Source organism: Drosophila suzukii, unplaced genomic scaffold (assembly GCF_043229965.1).
Source record: "Drosophila suzukii unplaced genomic scaffold, CBGP_Dsuzu_IsoJpt1.0 scf_19, whole genome shotgun sequence".
Taxonomy (NCBI): domain Eukaryota; kingdom Metazoa; phylum Arthropoda; class Insecta; order Diptera; family Drosophilidae; genus Drosophila; species Drosophila suzukii.
Window position 1 is genome coordinate 570,062 of NW_027255906.1, and position 17,242 is coordinate 587,303.

The following is a 17,242-nucleotide window of genomic DNA, read 5'->3' on the forward strand; positions in this document are numbered from 1 at the left end:
CCGCGTCAGCGGTTTTGGCCGCAGCTGGGCTTCGGACATTCGGTCATCGCCTCCGTCCGGTTAGCTACTTAGTTAACTTACACACAATTTATTTATGTGTGTGTGTGTGATTTCCTGGAAGCGTCACACTATTTCGTCAGAATCCAGATTTCACGTGTTGTCTCTTGTATTCGTCCTGTGGTCCTCCCACAGCATGTATAATGTACTCGGCGCAATACTACACTTCCCACCAACTCACAAACCAAGTTAAATACACTTTATGTATAGTTTTAGATATATATTTTAAGTTCCTTGGATCACGTCTTGTCACTTCAAAATTATGCGGAATAAGTGAGAGCTGAACCAGCTCATCGGAACCAAAACGATATTAGTGTTACCAGTAGTGAGCAGAATACTTTTGCTTATACGATATTCTTATCGATATGAAGTAATGTCATATTCCAACACACCTCCTCAAAAGTCTGATGCTCATGATTTATAAATTTAAAGTTTAATAAAAAATTTGAAATTTGAATTGGCAAGACAAGATATTTCTGGGAGTGCACATTGACCCAACATTTGTTGCTTGAATTGGGGAAACCCAGTAAAACCCAATTAGGTCAATCTTAAAATTAATACAAAGAAAAATGAATATTCAAAATGACAAAATGATGTGATGCAAAATTAACATACAAAACAATTAAAGGCAATTTCAGGAAGTAATCTTGTAAATTTGAAAATTATAAAGTAATTAGGAATATCTTCTGTTTCCAAACTTAATAACTAGAAAATATAACAGATTTTAAATTCAATAACATAGTTTCAAAAAATTATTCTTTTAAATGATAAATTAATTTATGTCTTCAACTTTTATGTAAGTATATAAAAAAAATTGTCGTCTGCATCCATCAATCGGTTAAGCCAAGACGCTGTCTTAGTTGTGCGAAGCGTGGAGCTGGGAGTGGTTTTGTTAATATATCCGCCAGTTGATGATCTGTAGAAATATACTCAAGTTTTATTAGTTTATTTTCAACTTGTTCACGTGAAAAATGATATTTGATGTCTATATGTTTTGAACGTTTGTTTTAAACATCTTGAAAAGATATCCTGTTGTACTTCTCCTATCCAATTGACTTCCACCCCAATCTGAATCTACATATCCAACAAAGAAGTCGTCATTCCTCTCAGTTTTAGTGAATGTTAGCTTAAAATCAATAGTACCTTTCAGATATCTTAATACCCTTTTTAAGCATAGCCAAAGCTCTTTATTATTTTTCTGACTATACCGACTCAAAAGATTTACAGATATACTGAGATCTGGCCTTGTACATAGCATAACATACATAAGGCATCCAATCAAACTTTGACAAGGAGAATCGTCTCTTTCATCAGAGTCTAATAAATCAAAGTTCAGTTTACTTGGAAGTGGTAAATTTACAGAATTACATTGCTCCATTTTAAATTTTAATAAAATATTTTTAATATAAGCTGATTGGCTTAATTCCACTTTACTTTCTTTTGTGTCTATTTTAATACCAATAAAATACTTAATTTCCATTAAATCTGTCATTTGAAACTTGCTCATTAAATATGACTGAAATGTATTCATTGTTAAAATGTTTTCTGTGCAAATAACCAAGTCATCTACGTATAACAAAACATATATATTTTTTAAAATAGTCCCTTTATCCAAAATATATATACATCTATCTACAGGTGAATTTTTAAAACCAATATCTTTTAAAGCCTTTTCAAACACTTTAAACCAACATCTAGCCGCCTGCTTAAGACCATAAATTGCTTTTCTAGTTCTAAATTGCAATTCTAGTCACAGGGGCAAATGTTTCGTCGTAATCGATTAAACATTCCTGTGTAAATCCTCGTGCTACAAGTCTGGCTTGTTATACCCGTTACTCGTAGAGTAAAAGGGTATACTAGATTCGTCGGAAAGTATGTAACAGGCAGAAGGAAGCGTTTCCGACCCCATAAAGTATATATATTCTTGATCAGGATCACTAGCCGAGTCGATCTAGCCATGTCCGTCTGTCCGTCTGTCTGTCCGGATGAACGCTGAGATCTCGGAAACTATGGGAGCTAGGCTATTGAGATTTGGCGTGCAGATTCCTGAGCTTCTTACGCAGCGCAAGTTTGTTTCAGTAGAGTGCCACGCCCACCCTAACGCCCATAAACCGCCCACAAACTTCAAAAAATCGTAAATACTAATAAACGTGGATATCTCGGAAACTATCAAAGATAGAGGATAGGGATTTCAGATTTAGATTCCGTAGCTTTATACGCAGCGCAAGTTTGTTACGCGAATATGCCACGCCCACTCTAACGCCCACAAACCGCAAAAGCCTGTGACGCCCACAATTTTTATGCTAGATAAAAAATGTTAACTGAAATTTATTGGTCTCGTCAATACCTATCGATTGGTCCAAAAAAATTTTGCCACGCCCACTCTAACGCCCATAACGCTTAAATCTGAGTACCGCCGGTAGGTGGCGCATTTTAATCTCGCTTTGCCACTTGCTTATCTCTATTTTGCTGAGTAACGGGTATCTGATAGTCGAGGTACTCGACTGTAGCGTTCTTCCTTGTTTTATTGTAAATATCCATTTACAATCGACTATGTTTTTGTTTTCAGGTCTTTCTACCAGTGACCATGTTTTGTTAATTTCATGAGAATTAAGCTCATCTTCAATAGCTGCTCTCCACTGTTCTTTATCACTCCTATTATTAATTTCATCAAAAGATATTGGAGCACTACCTGTTAAAGTTTGCGCATTCATAACACAATTTTTAATCATATCTCTATATGACAATTTGGGCTTTTCTTTTAGTCTATTGCTTTTTCGAATTTGAGTATTAGAGTCACTTGGTTCACCTTCAGATAAAACACCAGATATCTCTGGATCGGCATTTTCCACTTCATTCTCCACTTCATTTTCAATTTCACTAGGCTGCACATCTGATACTACCATATCAGTGTTTTTCTGAACCGTTTCACTCTCAATAAGACCAGAGTCTTGAAAAGCAGGTTCAATATTTTCTTTAAAAATGGGAAAATCCATGTTGTTATCAACATCCACAGCTCTAGACATTATCCTGCTTGATTCATCAAGCACTACATCTCTTGCAATAACAAATTTGTTATTCTCCACATCCCATACTTTATATCCATTTGGTTCATACCCGACAAGTATACCTTTCCATGATTTGTCATCAAATTTTCTTTTTCTCGTTTTATTGAGAACGTATACTGTCGAACCAAAAACTCTTAAGTACTTCAGGCACGGCTTTTTGCTGTGCCACATTTCAAAAGGTGTCTTTCTGCATTCATGTAATGAACTAGTTGGGCTTCTATTAATAAGGTAGGTGGCTGTTAGCACTGCTTCACCCCAGAAAGTTTTCTGAATCTTGCCCCCTATAACTAAAGCTCGAGCTTTTTCCGTTATAGATCTAATCATCCTTTCGGATACACCATTTTGTTGTGGAGTATGTGGAACCGTCAAGTGGTAACTAATGCCTTTTTGAACACAGAACTCTTTCATTTCATTCGATAAATACTCCCTACCATTATCAATATAAAGGTTAACTATATTTAAATTAAACAAAGCATGCGTTTTAGCTACATAGTCTTGAAATACACTAAAAACTTCTGACTTATAACTCAACAGGTAAGTTACACAATAATCAATAAAAACTACATAATAATTCTTATGATCAACAGTAGATGGGGTTATTGGACCACACACATCAGAATGTACAACAAATAATGGTCGATTTATGTGGTCCTTATTTTTAAATTTATTAAAACTTAATCTCGCCTGCTTTCCCTTGACACAAGCTTCACAAAATTCATTTTCTGGTTTTATGTTATTCAGCAAATCTGTATCGTCAAACATATTTTTGGTTTTAATTTCTAAAAACTTTCCCTTACTCAAATGACCTAGCCTCTCATGCCACAAACTATAATTATTATTTTTAGCTGCATTTGCAATACAAGCTAGTTTATTAGAAAAGAAATTAACCAATGGAACATTTCCAAATATACTTCCATTCATTACAATTATTTTACCTTTTCTAACAGTTACCCCTCCTGGGTGAAATACAATGGTAAGGCCTGCCTCCTGCATTTTTTAAACTGAGATCAAGTTTTCAGGGATATCAGGACGGTATAAGACATCTTTAAGCTCAATTTACTCATTTGAATCTGTGTACAGCTTCACTGTTCCTTGTTCTTGGCAACAGAAATTTTAATAGGTTCATCTAGTTCAGTGATAGTTGTAAACAAACACTCATTGTTGGCCAAATGGTCTGATGCGCCAGAATCCAATAAGAACCCAATTTTTGGTTGGCTATTTGCGCGTCTCATCATAAATGCGATCCCATTATGATTTCCTTGGCTTTGTGTGGATGTCATCTGCGCCTGTTTGCCATTTCCATGTTTCTCCTTTTCCCTTTTTAGAGCAAAGCAATCTTTTTTAATGTGACCACTCTTGCCGCAATGAAAACATTTTTTCTGGAACTTTGAAACTCTATTTGTTGCAAATTTGCTACTTTTCTTATAAGAAAATTGAGGCTTACTGTCCTTTTTTACAGCCTGCATAACCTTTAGACTGGTATCTTTGCTAATATTTTTTAGCTTGATCTCGTGATCCAACAGACGATTTTTTACAAAGGCCAAGGTTAAATTGTTTTCTGCTAAAGTTTCTATTGCCGTTATAACGCCGTCATACGAAGATGGCAGTGTTAGTAGTAAATGCGAAACCTTGTCCATTTCTTCAACTTTAGCACCTGATGCTAGCAATTCGGCAATGAGTTCGTCAAACAAATTAAAATGGCTTAATAACTGAGAATCGCTCTTAAGTTTTAAAGATAGCAGTTGCTTGCGTGTAGACAACTGTGAGGCCAAACTCTTCCTCTCATAGATTGAATCTTAATTTTGGAAAACCTGCTTTGCAGTATCTTCACTTTTAGCAAAACCTAAAAACGAGTCACTTAAGTACTCAATGATCACGCTTTTTGCGCATTTCTCCTTTTTCTGCCATTCAACCAAATCTTCTTCTTCTTCTTGGTCTATAACCTTCAACACATCTATTTCGTTTAACAATGCCCTTATACGAAATTTCCAGATGGAATATTTTTCTCCATCAAATGGCCTTATATTTCGTTTATTGGTTTTCTCCATTTTTTTGTTTAATATATATAATAAAATGATACTTGTACTTAGCTGCAGTTACGGCGTGGTCTGGGCCCATAACCTATAAGAATACACACAACTTATTTATGTGTGTGTGTGATTTCCTGGAAGCGTCACACTATTTCGTCAGAATCCAGATTTCACGTGTTGTCTCTTGTATTCGTCCTGTGGTCCTCCCACAGCATGTATAATGTGCTCGGCGCAGTACTACACTTCCCACCAACTCACAAACCAAGTTAAATACACTTTATGTATAGTTTTAGATATATATTTTAAGTTCCTTGGCTCACGTCTTGTCACTTCAAAATTATGCGGAATAAGTGAGAGCTGAACCAGCTCATCGGAACCAAAACGATATTAGTGTTACCAGTAGTGAGCAGAATACTTTTGCTTATACGATATTTTTATCGATATGAAGTAATGTCATATTCCAACAGTTTCAATTAACTACTAATGCTAGCAACTTTGCATTAGGAGCAGTTCTTTCTCAGGATAACAAACCAATAAGTTACATTAGTAGGACTCTAAGTGCACATGAAGAAAACTATGGTTAGGTTAGGTTAGGTAGGAGTGGTTGGAGACTAAATATTAGTCCCCTCACTTAGGCCACAATGGGCCCCTTGTGATACCACATGATCTCTGAAAAGATCCGTTTCCCTAGCTCATGGGTTATCTGCTTTCGCGAAGTATTCTGTTTTTCTTAAGAAACATAGTAGTTTTTGAATGCTTACGTCCTGAATGGCCGCAAGGTTCGGAAGTGTGTAGCTACCTAGGGTTTGAAAGCGCTTTAGGTTATGCGCTGGGCAGAAGCATAGGAGGTGTTCGATGCTCTCCTCTTCGTCTATCTGTTTGCAGCTGCGGCAGAAGTCGTGGTTACTTAGACCCAGCCTTATCGCATGAGTCCCTATAAGGCAGTGGCCCGTGAGGGCATTTAAGAGAGTGGAGATGTTCTCCCTGCTACATTGTAGGAGAGTTTTTGTTCTTTTCGTGTTGTAGTTTGGCCATGTGAGTCTAGAATTGTGGCATGTTGAGATTGAGTTCCAACGGTTGTTGGAAAGAGTATACAATCTCTGCCTGAGATGGAGCTTGCAGGTAGCCATGGGCATCCCTACCGTGTCCTTATCGCGAAGGATATCGGCGGTTGTCCCCTGTCTTGCTAGCTCGTCTGCTATGCAGTTGCCCTCAATGTTGAGGTGTCCAGGCACCCAGATGAGGTTGATACTCAGATGAGTGGCCATCTCGTTAAGAGATTTGCGGCATTCAGAGATTGTTTTTGAGCTCGTTGTGTAGGAGTCGAGGGCCCTGAGGGCAGCTTGACTATCCGAGAAGATGAAGATATCTATGTCTTGATGTACAGACGTGTTCAGGTGGGTAGTGGCTTCCTGAATTGCAATCACTTCCGCTTGGAAAACACTACAGTGGTCTGGTAGGCGGAAAGAGACTTTTAAGTCTAGTTCGGGGGAAAAGACTCCCCCACCTGTTTGGGAGTTAAGCCTGGAGCCGTCAGTGTATATGTTGACGGCGCTTACGAATTGATGTGGGAGGTTGTCCCAGTCTGAACGGGTGGGTATATAAATTTTGTATCTTCTTTCGAAGTCGACTATGGGTGGGACGTAGTCTGTATAAAGTGGTAGGGGTGAATGCTTTGATAGGATATTGGAGTGGCCCGTGGAGCCTGTTGTCCATGCCGCTGCTTCACGGAGCCTCAGCGCTGTGGCTGATGCCCAGCTTTTGGCAAGTAGGTCCAGGGGTTGGAGATCGAGAATTGTATTTAGTGCCTCAGTGGCGGTAGTGCGCAGTGCCCCACTGATGCAGAGCTCTGCGCTTCTTTGGATCTTGTGAAGGATCCGGAGGTTACAGTTTTTATCTAGAGAAGGCCACCAAACGATGTTTCCGTAGAGTAGAATGGGCCTGACTATTGCAGTATATAGCCAGTGAACTATCATGGGGGAGAAACCCCACTTCCTCCCTATGGCTTTTTTACAAGCGAAGAGGGCTATGGCCGCTTTGCGTGTGCGATCTAGGATGTTATCAGTCCAGAGAAGCTTTTTGTCAAGAATGACACCTAGGTACTTTGCTTGGTTGCTAAAGGTTAGGCGCGTTTGGTGTAGTTTTGGGGGAACTAGAATTGGTACCTTGTACTTCCTTGTAAAGAGAACTAGTTCGGTTTTTTCCGGGTTAACTCCCAGTCCACAGCCAGCTGTCCACCGGGTGAGGGTGGATAGGGCTGTCTCCATTAGATTGCAAAGGGTTTGCGGGAATTTACCCTGCAGTAGGATAACCACGTCATCCGCGTAGGCTACCATTTTTGTGCCCGCCTCTTCTAGGAGTGAAAGCAGTTTGTTGACCACTAAAACCCATAGAAGAGGTGAGAGTACGCCCCCTTGTGGGATTCCTCTACTGACGTTCCTGGTCGAGTGGGCCGGTCCCATAGTGGAGTGCACTACCCTGCTGGTTAGCATGGTGTGTATGAGTCCCACTATGGGCCGCTCAATGCCCAGTTTAGTCAGAGCACAAGTAATCGCCGTTGGGGTGACGTTGTTAAAGGCGCCTTCTATGTCTAGAAACGCTGCAAGAGAGTATTCCTTATTGCGGAAGCCTCGTTCTATACTGTACACTAGAGAGTGGAGGGCGGTATCGGTTGACCTACCCTTACGGTACGCATGCTGTGCGTCAGAGAGTAGGCTATGGTCGATGGTTAGTCTGATGTGGGTGTCGATTAGCCTTTCCAGGGTCTTCAACAAGAAGGTAGAGAGACTGATCGGGCGGAAGTCCTTTGGGTTGGTGTGGGAGGGCTTGCCGGCTTTCGGTATAAAAATTACCTTAACGTCCAGCCACCTTGTTGGAATATGGTTTAGAGCAAGGCGGCCGTGGAAGATGGCTGTCAGCCAGGGAAGGGACATATCTAGTGTCCGTTGTAACTGGGCCGGGAAGAACCCATCTGGGCCAGGTGATTTGAAGGGCTTGAAAGAGTTGACAGCCCACTGAATGCGGCCAGGGTTTGAAATGTTGTCAATACTCTGGTCGTCTAAATTCTCCTCTATGTGGAGGTCCTCCACTACATGGGTGTTCTTAGGGAAGTGGGTGTCTAACAGTAGTTCAAGGATTTCCTGACTGTACAATTGAAAAAGAATTATTAGCTATAGTATGGGCAACAAAAACCTTAAGACCCTATTTATTCGGAAGAAGATTTGAGATATTAAGTGACCATAAGCCGTTAGTCTGGCTAAACAATATCAAATAACGTAATATGAAACTGCAAAGATGGAAGATAAGGTTAGGAGAATATGACTTCGAAATAAAATATTTAGAAGGAAAGCAAAATCACGTAGCCGATGCATTGTCAAGAATCAAAATTAACGAAGTATACTATGGCAGTAACAAAGCAACAGCACATAGCGCTGAAGAAGATAATGAAAATTTAATAACAATTACTGAAAAACCAATCAATCATTTCGCAAGACAGGTAGAAATGATTCGAAGCAATACAGAAGGTGAAGAAAGTGAAAATTATTTTAAGAAAGTCAAGATTAAAATAATGTTTAATGAATTAAACATCGAAAAAGCTTAGCAAATATTAATAAAACATTTTTGTACCAAGTCAAGTGCATTTTTCATCGAACACGACTCTGATTTTGAAATCATTCAAGAAGCTTGTAAACAGGTTATGAACACTACTACAAAAATTGTAAGAGCAGTAATTAAATTACAGGACAAAAACTTACGCTGAATTTAAAGAAATTATTGTTAGCAACCACGAAAAACTATTGCACCCAGGAATTGAAAAAATGGTAAGGCTTTTCAAAGAAACCTATTATTATCCCGACTACCAGAATTTAATTCAGAATTTAATTAATGAGTGTAATGTTTGTAACCAAGCAAAAACCGAACATAGAAAAACATCGCTTTTATTAAAAACAACTCCAGAAACAGAATTTTGTAGGGAAGTTTACGTCGCAGATATTTACACGATCAAAAATCAAAATTACCTAACTTGTATTGATTTATACTCAAAATTTGGAAGCGCGATTGAATTAAACGGAAAGGACTGGATGGAAGTTAAAAGAGGACTTTTTCGAATATTCAATTCAATGGGAAAACGCAGAACCTTGAAAACAGATAGGGATAGTGCTTTTATGAGTATAGCGCTTAAAAATTGGCTGTAAAAATGGAGTATCAGATGTAGAAAGATTACACAAAACAATTAACGAAAAAATACGTGTGATCGAGACCGGCGACAATCCGGAAAATAAACTTATGAAAATGGAAGTAATACTGTATACTTACAATCATAAAATAAAACACAATGCAACAGGTAGAGCCCCAGCTGATATTTATACCCGTTACTCGTAGAGTAAAGAGATCTCGGTAACTATGAGAGTTACAATACTGGGATTAGGCACGCAGATTCCTGAGATTCCTGCGCAGCGCAAGTTTGTTTCAGTAGAGTGCCACGCCCACTCTAACGCCCACAAACCGCCCAAAACTGTGGCTCCTACAGTTTTTTTTGATGCTAGATAGAATTTTAACTGAAATGTATTGTTCTCATCAATACCTATCGATTGACCCAAAAAAAGGTTTGCCACCCCCACTTTAACGCCCACAAACCGCGAAAACCTGTGACGCCCACAATTTTCATGCTAGATAAACAAATTTAACTGAAATGTATTGGTCTCGTCAATACCTATCGATTGGTCCAAAATTATGTAAACATAAACAAAGAAGTGGCGATCGCATTATCCACCTGTGATTGCGTCACCTAATGCACTAACAGTATATTCTAAGACCCAAACCGAGGTTTCATTCTAACCAATTCTGTAACATACAATTAGTCTTTTTCGAACGTTCTAATAATCTTCTAAAATTTTTATTTGGGCGAAGAACGACTCATGTAAATGGCGCAGTCGGTAGGATCTCTTTAAAAAAATATCCTTGCGAAAAAAACAAAGTCGGGAGCTTACTGATCAATTAAAAGGATATTTCCTAACTACTAGGATGTCCAGATCAGCGCGTGGAATTGCCCACAAGTAAGCAATTTATTCGACTAGCTCGGAAGTGCAACTAAGAGATCCGCAAAAGAACCTAAGTGCAAATTAAAGGCACTGAACAAATATTATAATAAATTAAACTTCAATCGACTACTGAATAAATCCAATTCGGTCAGTAATAAAGTTGAGTGGAATTTAATTAAACACAACAAAATGGACCAAGAACCACCAGCTCAAGTAAGCTCAAGCAACCACAAATTGGTGTGGCACCCAACCCATTGACGGAGCAAAACTTAAATAAACTTTTGTCCCAGATCCGGAATATTCCAACGTTTGAAGGAGATCCATCTACCCTAGGAACCTTTGTCAGAAGAGTTAACTACCTTTTGCGTCTGTATCCTACAACCCATGATCGACAGACAAGCGTTATATTTGGAGCAATTGAACTTCAAATCACCGGTGATGCCCAGAGGATTCTGCAAGTTCTACAAGTCAACAACTGGCCAGATCTTAGAGCAGCCCTAATCGACGAGTACAAAACGCAAACACCTGTGGAGGAACTATTAAGGCGATTATACAATACTAATTTTCAAGGTAATCTAAGAAAATTTTGTAACGAGATCGAGCTTAAGCAGTTAGTTATAAGCAACAAATTAGAACTTGAAGGAAATCCAAATGAATTAATATTGTACACAGAAGCAATGTTTAGGACTACAAAAAACCTAATACAACGAAAATTACCTGACAGAATTTTTATGACATTAGCAAGAAGCGATATTTCAACAGTACTTAAACTGAAACAAGCGGCTCAGCAAGAAGGGCTATACGAAGAAAATGAAAATTTAAAACATTATAACATCAATACTAATAAAATTCAAAAGCATCAACAAACAAATTATACACGTAACCCCTACCCTTACACTAATTTGTACAACAGCCAACAATTTAATCCTGGCCCAGCTCTTTCAATTCAACCGCAACCCAATCAACCCCAAAGAATGGTTCCACAAAATTATAGGTTCCAATCGAATAACAGAAATAATACATTTGACCAAAATAGGGGAAGTTGCCAAGAGTTTCGAAGAAATTTAATTCAGGGACAGCAAAATAATACAATGAATCAAAGCCAACAGCCAAGTGGACGATCGGGCTCAGTACCCAACCAATCACAAAAGAGAGTCAGAGAAAGTAATAGTGGACAATCAAGAATGCAAGTAGACGAAAATTATCAACAAAATAAGGAGTACAAAGAAGATGTTTATAATGAAAATGAAAATTTTCCAATAAAAGCCTCGGACCAATTACATACAAATTAAGTTTCTCACTAGTGAATTGATTAAAAAAATTTATTTTTATTTTTTACAATCACTTATTCACTATTACAATTTTACAATAGGTCGAACTTATTTAATTCACTGCTCTTGTATTTATTCTTGTATTATTGTTCTGCTCGATTCGGATCTCAAAAACGGACTGCCTGCTCTCTAGTTCAATGATCAATAATCAAACCTCGGCTTAAGAGATTTTATCCCCAAAAATTGATAAAGAGAATAACTCAAGAGAGTCGGAAAATAGGATGATGCAATTTGCCAATTAAATTCGAAGTCCAATCTTGGCCGGAAATTGGTGTTTACATTAGCGGAGTTTAGGGACCGCTTTGGGGATCTTTTTGTTTACGTTAGCGGACTCGGGACTCGCTTTGGGGATCTTTTGTTTACGTTAGCGGACTCAGGGCTCGCTTGGGGCTCCGATTGCTTACAATATCGGTTTGGATGTTTACAGCATCCGTTTGATTCGGACTGCGTGAAATTGATCTGGGTGGGAATGATTTGGAGGCCTGCTTGGCAGAAATAGCTGACCACGGATTTATCTCGGGTCTGTCAGAGTTATTTGGAAATTAGCTCTCGGCTCAAAGTTGTTTATAAATTGGGTAAGAGCCCCTAAATAATGTGTCATATAACTCCCCCCATTCTAAATTGAATCGTCCCGATTCATTGGAACTGTTGGGTATATTGAATGTAATTGATTGGTTAATTCGACAATGATATTTTCTTCTAGGGTATTTTCATTGTCGGGTGTATTATTTATCTCAATATCGGAAATATTGCTTTCTGGTTCGATTTCTATATGAATTTGCCATGGTTTGAATATTAAAAATTTTCTGAATTTGATTATAATCATAATAATTAAATATATTAATGCTAATATGATTAATATTAACGTAACTGGTATTTGAGTTTGTTTAATTTGAATAAATGGATTTAGTATGTTAATATTATCAAATGAGAGTTCCGAATCATTAGATATAATATATTCGGATATTAAAAAATCTGTATATTTTCGAGCTGTGATGTATTCCAATATCTTATTGTCTACATTGGTGTAGGAAATATTATTAATTATAGAGGTGCCATTAAAAGTAATTAAATATGACCCATTTAAATGAGTGTCATTAACTGTTTTTTTCCATTTACAAAAATGGCTCCATCTTGGATTACATCTACTTTTTTATTTTTTTCTCTGATTTTGTTACAAAAAGATTTTTCTCCATTTAGTAATCTGGTGAAACAAGAACCTTCTGGGTTAAGTGTGCAATAATTGTTAAATATTTCCGTCTTAAAATTAGACATTACATAGTACTTATTTCTACATTTGGCGACGTGATTATCAATTAATAATTTTCCTTCATCATGTGAAATGGATCTTGAATTGTAAACGTCACAGCGATCGGTAATAATAGGTTATTTTATGTAAATTATATTAAGATCTTGATGCAAAGCGATTTTAAATTCAGATATATCTTAAAGGTCTGTTATAACTACAGGTCTATTTTCGTGTTTATAAATTTCTTGTATATCGTCGTTGTTTAGAATTTTAGTATTAAATACATCGATTTTGGCGAGTGTAATTGTGTCCATTAAATTCATAAGATCGTAAGTAAGCAAACGCAGACGATATTTTCTAAGCGGAATTTCTTGATCTTTAAAGGCTGTTTTGAATTCTTCAGATAAAGATTTTATCTCTTTAAATATTTTAGAATTAATAACGAATTGATCGTTATTATTTTGTATTAAATCATCGATTTTATTTTGGACAGTTATGAAATCATCATGATCTGGTGTTCCCGCTATCCATTTCCAAATAGTGCCTATTTCATTAATGCCTCTTTTTAATGCCTCGATCTACTGGGTATAATTTGGGAGATAAGTATTTGGATAATTTTTAAATCGTGGGATATTTCCCAAAGAAAATTGTTGCTGTCGTGACTCTTCAGAAATTCTGTTTCAAGATTAATTATATCTCTATAAAGACTTATATTAGTTATATGAAATAAATCTGCGTATGATTCATAAATAAGAACCTCTTTGGTATCCTTGTAAAGAAGGAAATCATGGTTCGTGTAATGCATAATTTCGGATTTGGTTGTAGCTACCAGCAGTAATAAGTACATTATTGAAATCATTATCTGTAATTTGAAACAAATTATTTTATATTATCTTTATGAATCGTACGGTTTCTGTTATTTATAATAACTTTATTAGGGAGATTTTCCTTAACTACTTGTTTTTTGTATCTAGAATTTAGCTTGTTTCTTTCCCCATGTTTCTTTTCGTAAATTACCTCTCCTACGTGATAATTCTTAATTTGTCTATCTTTATTGTGGAAATGCAACATTTTCTCTTGAGCTTGTTGCAATAATTTAGGCATATCTTCGTGTTTGATTTTATTAAATAGTATGTCAAAAGGTCGTTGGTTGGTTGTTGAGTGAATTGTTAAATTATATTTTTGTGCTGCTTTAATAATAATTTCAGAATAATCAACTAAATTAAGCTCATCTTTAATGCAGCGAGCAATTTCTGTTAAAGTAGAGTGTGCTCTTTCTATTTGTCCGTTGGACGTACTATGTCGAGGATCTGCAAAGAATAGAGATATCCCATTTCTTTGAGCAAAGGATTTGAATTGGGATGAAGAGAAACTTGGTTCGTTATCTATCATCAAAGATTTGGCTAATGGAAATTGTTGTAAAATTTCTGAAACTTTATTTTCTATATTTAGTTTGTTAGGGATTTCTTTTACGACCAAATATTTCGAATAGGAATCTATACAAGTAATGAATATGCGTAATATATGTCAAGATGCAAATTTTCACCTTCTCTTTCTGGAATAGGCGCTTGACCGATAGGAATCTGTACTGGGTGTCTGTTGTATTTGTTTTGATTGCAGATTGTGCAATTCTTTATAAATTCCTTAAGCTTTTTGTATAAATTAGGCCAATAATAGAGTCTAGTTATTTGCTTATAATTTTCATCAAGCCCTCTATGAGCTCTACAATGAGTTTCTGTGATAATCACGACTCTGTCTTCAGCGTCTTTGACATCCTGGACAAATGTCTTAGTGTATAAAAATGTATTTATAAAAATGTCTTTAAGTGGTTTTTGAATTCTATAAAAATCTTCTAGAGTACAGTGAACTCCTATTGTTATGTTGGGTGGAATATATTCTCTTAATATTGATATTAAATTTTCTGGAGTATCATACTCTATTATATGTCTAGTATTTCCGAATACATTAATCGACTCATGTATTGTATACCTCCCCGTTGCTATTAGCAATTGTTGCTTAAACTGGTTTAAGGGTTTTCGGGTTTAACATTCTCAAAACTACTCTCTGCTGAATGCTGAGTATTTTGATCTGATTCATTACTTTCCGTTAAGTTATTAATTTGTATCCTTGATAAAGCGTCCGCAACAACATTTGTTGCTCCTGGCTTATAAATTATTTTGGGTGAATAGCTTTCAATAAAAGAATACCATCTTTTCATTTCAATATTTGGATTTTATTGAGAAATGGAAAATGAAAGAGGTTGGTGATCGGTATAGATCTCGATGTTGTTAACCCCATATAAGTAATTACGAAGGTTTTTAAAAGCCCATACTATGGCTAAAAGTTCCTTTTTATTTGTCGCGTGTAATTGTTCAGTTTTGGTTAGAGTTTTTGAAATAAATGTGATTGGTTTTCCTTCCTGAGAAAGAACCGCACCAATTGCTAAGTCAGACGCGTCAGTTGTTAGGGTAAATTTTTTATTATAGTCCGGTTGTACTAGTTCTACTTGTGCAATTAAATTTTCTTTGAGCTCGTTAAAAGCTCTTACAGCTGAATCATCAAACTGTATTAAAGTTTTACGTGATGCTTTTTTAGATACTTTGCCGTTTTGGCCTTCTAAATATTTTGTAAAAAGTTTAGCTATCTTTGCGTAATTTTGCACAAATTTTTTGTAATATCCTGTAAGGCCTAGGAAGCTTCTAAGCTCTCGAATATTTTTAGGGATCGGATATTTTACAATTGTTGAAATTTTTTCGGGATCGGTTTTGATCACATTGTGAGAAACAACGTAACCGAGAAAGTTTGTTTCTAATTTAAAGAACTTTGATTTTTCAATCGAAATTTTCATGTTTGCGTTCAGCAAAATTTTAATAATGACAATTAGGTCTTTGTAATGTTGCTCAATTGTTTTTGAAAATATGATTATGTCATCCATATAAACATGACATGTTTTACCCACTTGTTCTCTCAAAATATCGTCCATCGCTCGTTGGAATATTCTAGGAGCATTTGTCAAACCGAAAGGCATTCTTAAAAATTCGAATTTCCCATTATTTATTGAAAATGAGGTTTTTTGTATGTCAGGTTCGTTCATGAGAATCTGATGAAATCCAGATTCCAAATCAATTGTTGAAAAGTATTTGGCTTTTCCGAGATTTGATAAAATTACTGAAGGGTCCTGCATTGGATACCTATCAGGTATAGTATTTTCATTTAATTTTTTATAGTCAATTACGAGTCTTAGTTTTGGAGTTCCATCTTCATTGAAACCCTTTTTTGGTACCACTAGTACAGGGGAATTATAAGGGCTTCTACTTGGCCTTATAATTTCTTCTCTTAGCATTCGACTTATTTCAGAATTTACAAAATCTGAAACTGATAGAGCATAAGGGTATTGTTTGCTGTAAATGGCCCTATCATTTACGGTGTTTATTTCACCGCGTATATCTGTCCTAAAAGGAATCTGCATATTTATTTTTGAATGCTCTTCATTTATAATATTTAATATTTCATTCTCCAGATCTTTTCTTTGATCTGCAGATGATATTTTTATGTTGTTTATTTTTTGATTGTCGGATAGTTCAACGACGGCGTGTTCAGAATTTTTCAACTCCAAACTTTTATTTTTGTCGGATATTTCAACGAAGGCGTGTTCGGAATTTTTAAATTCCAAACTTTTATTTTTGTCGGATATTTCAACGACGGCGTGTTCAGGATTTGTATATCCCAAACTAAATTCGCTTTGATTACCCATTTCAGATTCGGATCTGATTTGAGCCTTTTCATCAAAGTATTTTTTTAATATAAATTCTTTTAATGGAAGAATGGTGTTTTCTTCTGTTAAAGAATGTTGGTTTAAATTGTTTCCGTTGTCATAATTTAATTTCTCTTCTATTCCGTTATATTTAATAACTCCCTTAGCTGTATCAATCACAGCTCCTATTTTTTTCAATAAGTTATAGCCGATCAGTAGATCTGAGTCTAGCCCTTCTATTTCATAAAAGGTATATCGTGTATCAAAAATAGTTATCATATGATAATATTTAATTATTGAATATCCATTCACTGTGGATACTCTTTTGTATATTGGAAGCTCATTCTTATTTTTGTAAACTCCAGTTCTAATATAACACGAGGTTGCCCCAGTGTCAATTAATATTTTTATTTTTTTATTTATTTTCGGGTCATTTCTAAATAAGTAGGGTAAGCCTACTCCTGACTTTTGTCTAAAAAATGGTTTTTGTTGGTTATTATTAAATCTACCCTGGTTCCAGGAATTATTTTTGTTCTGATTATAATAACCATAATTATTTTTGTTCTGGTTGTTGTCATTATTAAACATTAAATTATTACTATTTCGCTGGTTATTGTAATTGTTGTTTTGTTGTCTTTGCTTTTGGTTGAAATGTGTTTGACCATTTCCACCAGTGTTTGGCTCACTATTTTTTCTTTGAGTGGTTGAGAA

The 17,242-nt window shown here is 36.1% G+C and overlaps 1 protein-coding gene across 1 annotated transcript in view; it reads right to left on the reverse strand.

Annotated features, from left to right (window-relative positions):
• Window positions 1-251: 251 nt before the first annotated feature.
• LOC139354742 (uncharacterized) overlaps window positions 252-17,242 on the reverse strand; it is a 36,045-nt gene continuing 19,054 nt past the window's right edge. Inside the window, exon 2 of the mRNA XM_070998977.1 lies at window positions 252-973. The gene's annotated coding sequence lies outside the window, so the exon portion shown is untranslated. The remainder of the gene's footprint in view (window positions 974-17,242) is intronic.